The 7,407-nt window shown below is 45.3% G+C and overlaps 1 protein-coding gene across 1 annotated transcript in view; it reads right to left on the bottom strand.

Moving 5' to 3' along the window:
- The window catches only part of LOC118378405 (electrogenic aspartate/glutamate antiporter SLC25A13, mitochondrial), a 95,947-nt gene that overhangs the window by 47,549 nt on the left and 40,991 nt on the right, over positions 1-7,407 (bottom strand). The window lies entirely within an intron of this gene.

The raw sequence follows: 7,407 nt of genomic DNA, 5'->3' as shown, positions 1-7,407 counted from the left end.
AGAGAGAGAGAGAAATAGATAGAGGGAGAAGAGATGGTGAGAGAGAGAGAGAAATAGATAGAGGGAGAAGAGATGGTGAGAGAGAGATAGAGGGAGAGAGATAGATAGATAGAGGGAGAAGAGATGGTGAGAGAGAGAGAGATTCTATTTGGACACAGTTCTATTAGAACACACCAAAAACTACACATATCTAGGACTAAATATCAGCAACACAGGTGGCTTTCACATGGCTGTGAATGAGCTGATAGACAAAGCAAGAAGAGCATTCTATGTCATTAAAAGGAAAAAAATCTAAATCTAAATTCCAATTAGAATCTGGCTCAAAATGTTTCAATCAGTTATAGAACCAATTCTCTATATGGCAGTGAAGTATGGGGTCCAATCTCTAATAATGAATTTACCAAATGGGACAAACATCCAATGGAAATACTGCATGTGAGTTTTGCCAGACTGTATTGCAAGTGCAAAGAAAAACTCCAAATAAGGCATGTAGAGCAGATTTGGGCCAATACCCCTCCTCATTCAGATAGAAAAAAGAGCCATCAAATTTTACAACCATCTAAAAACAAGTGACCCCAAAACATTCCATCACACAGCTCTACAATGTCAAGAGATGAAACAAGAGAAGAGTCCCTCAGCCAGCTGGTTCTGAAGCTCAGTGAGAATCACAGCTCAGTTCACCAATCCAAACCAACCCCATAGAGCCTCAAGACAGCACTCAGAAAATCTGGCCCAACCAATTCATCACAAAACAAAAATAAAAATATATCACCTATTGGAAAGACACAACAAAAAAATCAAAGTAAACTTCAATGCTATTTGGCTCTAAACAGACAGTACATGGTGGCAGACTATCTGACCACTGTGACTGATAGAAAACTGAGGAAAACAGTCTGGCTATAGAGACTGGTCATCACAGACAAACCTGGCTGCCCAGAGAGGACACGCTGTGCTCACTCTGCTCCAGGGGAGAGGTAGAGACTGAGCTGCATTTCCTATTACACTCTGACAAATACTCAGACCTAAGATTATATTTCTTTCCCAAAATTATAATTCAATACAAAGAATTTGAAACTATAAAAGATGAAGAAAAAATCTAATATTTATTAGGTGAAAAGCCTAAATGTCATATGTCTTCTCAGTCATGTTGACCCTGTTCTCATTAATATTGTTGTTGTAGTTGTTGTTAATGGTAATCCCATGTATACTTTGACAATGTAAGTAATAATGAACTTGCAATGTCAATAAAGTCAATTGAATTGAATTGAGAGAGGGAGAAGAGAGAGAACGGGAGAGGGAGAGAGAGAGAGAGAGAGAGAGAGAGAGAGAGAGAGAGAGAGAGAGAGAGAGAGAGAGAGAGAGAGAGAGAGAAAGAGAGAAAGAGAGAGAGAGAGAGAGAGAGAGAGAGAGAGAGAGAGAGAGAGAGACAGAGAGACACAGAGAGAGAGAGAGAGAGAGAGAGGGAGAGAGACAGAGAGACAGAGAGAGAGAGAGAGGGAGAGATACAGAGACAGAGAAAGAGAGAGAACGAGAGAGAGAGAGAGAGAGAGAGAGAGAGAGAGAGAGAGAGAGAGAGAGAGAGAGAGAGGAGAGAGAGAGAAAAAGAGAGAGAAAAAGGGAGAGAGAGAGGGAGGGAGAAGAGAGAGAGAGAACGAGAGAGAGAAAGAGAGAGAGAGAGAACGAGAGAGAGGGAGAGAGCGGGAGAGAGAGAGAGAGATGGAGAAGAGAGAGAGAGACAGAGAGAGAGACAGAGAGAGAACGAGAGAGAGAGAGAGAGAGAGAGAGAGAGAGAGAGAGAGAGAGAGAGAGAGAGAGAGAAAGGAGGAAGAAGAGAGAGAGAGAACGAGAGGGAGGAGGGAGAAGAGACAGATAGAAAAAGAGAGAGAGAGAGAGAAAGAGAGAGAGAGAGAGAGAGAGAGAAAGAGAGGGGGAGGAAGAAGAGAGAGAAAGATAAGACAAACCAAAAGATCCCATGTTTCAATCAGACGTCAGCACTGCCATTGATTCCCATGCTGTAGTTGAGCCATTAATACCATCTTGATTCTCACAGAGTAACAAGAGAAGTGTTCTCATTAATATTGTTGTTGTAGTTGTTGTTAATGGTAATCCCATGTATACTTTGACAATGTAAGTAATAATGGACTTGCAATGTTAAAAAAGTCAATTGAATTGAATTGAGAGAGGGAGAAGAGAGAGAACGGGAGAGGGAGAGAGAGAGAGAGAGAGAGAGAAAGAGAGAAAGAGAGAGAACGAGAGAGAGAGAGAGATGGAGAAGAGAGAGAGAGACACAGAGAGAGAGAGAGAGAGAGAGAGAGAGAGAGAGAGAGAAATAGATAGAGGGAGAAGAGATGGTGAGAGAGAGAGAGGAATAGATAGAGGGAGAAGAGATGGTGAGAGAGAGAGAGAAATAGATAGAGGGAGAAAAGATGGTGAGATAGAGAGAGAAATAGATAGAGGGAGAAGAGATGGTGAGAGAGAGAGATGAATAGATAGAGGGAGAAGAGATGGTGAGATAGAGAGAGAAATAGATAGAGGGAGAAGAGATGGTGGAATAGAGAGAAATAGATAGAGGGAGAAGAGATGGTGAGATAGAGAGAGATTCTATTTGGACACAGTTCTATTAGAACACACCAAAAACTACACATATCTAGGACTAAATATCAGCAACACAGGTGGCTTTCACATGGCTGTGAATGAGCTGATAGACAAAGCAAGAAGAGCATTCTATGTCATTAAAAGGAAAAAAATCTAAATCTAAATTCCAATTAGAATCTGGCTCAAAATGTTTCAATCAGTTATAGAACCAATTCTCTATATGGCAGTGAAGTATGGGGTCCAATCTCTAATAATGAATTTACCAAATGGGACAAACATCCAATGGAAATACTGCATGTGAGTTTTGCCAGACTGTATTGCAAGTGCAAAGAAAAACTCCAAATAAGGCATGTAGAGCAGATTTGGGCCAATACCCCCTCCTCATTCAGATAGAAAAAAGAGCCATCAAATTTTACAACCATCTAAAAACAAGTGACCCCAAAACATTCCATCACACAGCTCTACAATGTCAAGAGATGAAACAAGAGAAGAGTCCCCTCAGCCAGCTGGTTCTGAAGCTCAGTGAGAATCACAGCTCAGTTCACCAATCCAAACCAACCCCATAGAGCCTCAAGACAGCACTCAGAAAATCTGGCCCAACCAATTCATCACAAAACAAAAATAAAAATATATCACCTATTGGAAAGACACAACAAAAAAATCAAAGTAAACTTCAATGCTATTTGGCTCTAAACAGACAGTACATGGTGGCAGACTATCTGACCACTGTGACTGATAGAAAACTGAGGAAAACAGTCTGGCTATAGAGACTGGTCATCACAGACAAACCTGGCTGCCCAGAGAGGACACGCTGTGCTCACTCTGCTCCAGGGAGAGGTAGAGACTGAGCTGCATTTCCTATTACACTCTGACAAATACTCAGACCTAAGATTATATTTCTTTCCCAAAATTATAATTCAATACAAAGAATTTGAAACTATAAAAGATGAAGAAAAAATCTAATATTTATTAGGTGAAAAGCCTAAATGTCATATGTCTTCTCAGTCATGTTGACCCTGTTCTCATTAATATTGTTGTTGTAGTTGTTGTTAATGGTAATCCCATGTATACTTTGACAATGAGAGAGGGAGAAGAGAGAGAACGGGAGAGGGAGAGAGAGAGAGAGAGAGAGAGAGAGAGCGAGAGAGAGAGAGAGAAAGAGAGAAAGAGAGAGAACGAGAGAGAGAGAGAGAGAGAGAGAGAGAGAGAGAGAGAGAGAGAGAGAGAGAGAGAGAGAGAGAGACAGAGAGAGAGAGAGAGAGAGAGACAGAGAGACACAGAGAGAGAGAGAGAGAGAGAGAGAGAGAGAGAGAGAGGAGAGAGACAGAGAGACAGAGAGAGAGAGAGAGATAGAGATACAGAGACAGAGAGAACGAGAGAGAGAGAGAGAGAGAGAGAGAGAGAGAGAGAGAGAGAGAGAGAGAGAGAGAGAGAGAGAGAGAGAAAAGAGAGAGAAAAAGGGAGAGAGAGAGGGAGGAGAAGAGAGAGAGAGAACGAGAGAGAGAAAGAGAGAGAGAGAGAACGAGAGAGAGGGAGAGCGGGAGAGAGAGAGAGATGGAGAAGAGAGAGAGAGACAGAGAGAGAGACAGAGAGAGAACGAGAGAGAGAGAGAGAGAGAGAGAGAGAGAGAGAGAGAGAGAGAGAGAGAGAGAGAGAGAGAGAGAGAGAAAAGGAGGAAGAAGAGAGAGAGAGACGAGAGGGAGGAGGGAGAAGAGACAGATAGAAAAAGAGAGAGAGAGAGAGAGAGAGAGAGACACAGAGAGAGAGAGAGAGAGAGAGAGAGAGAGAGAGAGAGAGAGATGGATAAGAGATGAGACACAGAGAGAGAGAGAGAGAGAGAGAGAGAGAGAGAGAGAGAGAGAGAGAGAGAGAGATACAGAGACAGAGAAAGAGAGAGAACGAGAGAGAGAGAGAGAGAGAGAGAGAGAGAGAGAGAGAGAGAGAGAGAGAGAGAGAGAGACACAGAGAGAGAGAGAGAGAGAGAGAGAGAGAGAGAGAGAGAGAGAGAGAGAGAGAGAGAGAGAGAAAGGGAGGAAGAAGAGAGAGAGAGAACGAGAGGGAGGAGGGAGAAGAGACAGATAGAAAAAGAGAGAGAGAGAGAGAGAGAGAAGAGAGAGAGAGACACAGAGAGAGAGAGAGAGAGAGAGAGAGAGAGAGAGAGAGAGAGATAGAGAGATGAGAGAGAGAGATGGAGAAGAGAGAGAGACACAGAGAGAGAGAGAGAGAGAGAGAGAGAGAGAGAGAGAGATGGAGAAGAGAGAGAGAGACAGAGAGAGAGAGAGAGAGAGAAGAGAGAGAGAGAGATACAGAGACAGAGAAAGAGAGAGAACGAGAGAGAGAGAGAGAGAGAGAGAGAGAGAGAGAGAGAGAGAGAGAGAGAGAGAGAGAGAGAGACACAGAGAGACAGAGAGAGACAGAGAGAGAGAGAGAGAGAGAGAGAGAGAGAGAGAGAGAGAGAGAGAGAGAGAGAGAGAGAGAGAGACAGAGAGAGAGAGAGAGAGAGAGAGAGAGAGAGAGAGAGAGAGAGAGAGAGAGAGAGGGAGAGAGACAGAGACAGAGAGAGAGAGATACAGAGACAGAGAAAGAGAGAGAGAGAGAGAGAGAGAGGGAGAGAGAGAGAGAGAGAGAGAGAGAGAGAGAGAGAGAGAGAGGGAGGGAGAAGAGAGAGAGAGAACGAGAGAGAGAAAGAGAGAGAGAGAGAGAGAGAGAGAGAGAGAGAGAGAGAGAGAGGGAGAGAGGGAGATGGAGAAGAGAGAGAGAGACAGAGAGAGAGACAGAGAGAGAACGAGAGAGAGAGAGAGAGAGAGAGAGAGAGAGAGAGAGAGAGAGAGAGAGAGAGAGAGAGAGAGAGAAAGAGAGGGGGAGGAAGAAGAGAGAGAAAGATAAGACAAACCAAAAGATCCCATGTTTCAATCAGATGTCAGCACTGCCATTGATTCCCATGCTGTAGTTGAGCCATTAATACCATCTTGATTCTCACAGAGTAACAAGAGAAGTTAACTATTATAAATCTAATTTGCATTCAGTCCTACATAAATTCAGATCAGACAGTTTACAAGCATCATCAGAATAATTTTAATGCCTATATTTCATCAAGCCTTTAGAAGAGTTGAATGATTTTAAGGGTCACGTTGAGTTTACTGCTGAATAAAACACTATGTCTACTCTGACATGATTAGACATCATCCCATACTGTAACCAAGTCATCTCATGTGACGCCACCAGATATATCATTTCATTTTATCATCACTATAGGCTATATATTCACATTTAGGTCTCTATTCTGTGATTCCATTAATTGCCCTCTAGCATCGATTCCCACCAGTTTGAATGTTAAAACTCTCTTGAATTAGTGATACTTTTGGATTCGTTTGAAAAACTCCAATCAGGCACAGAAGCATTTATCGTAAGAAGTTAGTAGCACAAAACCAGAATCAGGAGCCCTGGTTTGATTGGATGCCACCCCTTGCCCATGCCATTGGCACACATCAGAGCACAAAATCAGCTGATTGTTACTGATAGCAACATCATCCAAGCATGCTGCTCCACATACCCAGCCGGAGGCACCTGTGCCCTGGCCTGCCGTGCCCAGCGCTCAGCCATCGTCCCTGGGGAAGGGAAGTAAAGAGGGCAGCCCCGCTCTGGAACAGGTCCACCTGTCAGGAACCATCTGAGCCCCTAACCCCCCTCTGTCTGCCCCTTTCTGCCCCCAGAGGACTCCCCCCCTCCTTCCTCTTCTCTCTCTGAGTCAGAGCCAGATGAGGAGGGTTGGAGGTTCAGAGGGAGAGCTGGCCTATAGCCCCCAGAGGACCCCCCCCCTCCTTCCTCTTCTCTCTCTGAGACAGAGCCAGATGAGGAGGGTTGGAGGTTCAGAGGGACAGCTGGCCTATAGCCCCCAGAGGACCCCCCCCTCCTTCCTCTTCTCTCTCTGAGTCAGAGCCAGATGAGGAGGGTTGGAGGTTCAGAGGGAGAGCTGGCCTATAGCCCCCAGAGGACCTCCCCCTCCTTCCTCTTCTCTCTCTGAGTCAGAGCCAGATGAGGAGGGTTGGAGGTTCAGAGGGAGAGCTGGCCTATAACCCCAGAGGACCCCCTCCTTCCTCTTCTCTCTCTGAGTCAGAGCCAGATGAGGAGGGTTGGAGGTTCAGAGGGAGAGCTGGCCTATAGCCCCCAGAGGACCCCCTCCTTCCTCTTCTCTCTCAGAGTCAGAGCCAGATGAGGAGGGTTGGAGGTTCAGAGGGAGAGCTGGCCTATAACCCCCAGAGGACCCCCCCTCCTTCCTCTTCTCTCTCTGAGTCAGAGCCAGATGAGGAGGGTTGGAGGTTCAGAGGGAGAGCTGGCCTATAACCCCCAGAGGACCCCCCCCCTCCTTCCTCTTCTCTCTCTGAGTCAGAGCCAGATGAGGAGGGTTGGAGGTTCAGAGGGAGAGCTGGCCTATAGCCCGCAGAGGCCAGACCACACAGCCCAAAGTGGCTCATTGTGGTGGGACTGGCGTCTCTACCCTGGGCCCCTGCTCCGGCCCGGCCCGGCCTGGAGCCTAGGCTGGCTGCAGTCAGAGGAGGAGGAGGAGGAACACCCCACAACACCGCGCTGTCTCACTCTGCAGACCAGGCAGAACTTCTAACAGGAGGGGAAAAAAGAAACATCCATCCAACTTTCTTTCCATTTTTTTTCCTCAGCTGTTTTGTTTCAAACACCCTTCACTCATTTTTAATTTCCCTCCTCAATACATTTGAGATAACTGATTTGGACGGCTGCAGTTGGTCTTGAATTAACATGGTTTTAAAAGTTTGAATTGATAAAGATATAATGTCA

Source organism: Oncorhynchus keta, chromosome 20 (assembly GCF_023373465.1).
Source record: "Oncorhynchus keta strain PuntledgeMale-10-30-2019 chromosome 20, Oket_V2, whole genome shotgun sequence".
NCBI lineage: Eukaryota > Metazoa > Chordata > Actinopteri > Salmoniformes > Salmonidae > Oncorhynchus > Oncorhynchus keta.
The sequence above is the reverse complement of the archived record's forward strand: the minus strand, read 5'-3'. Positions and strand labels throughout refer to the sequence as shown.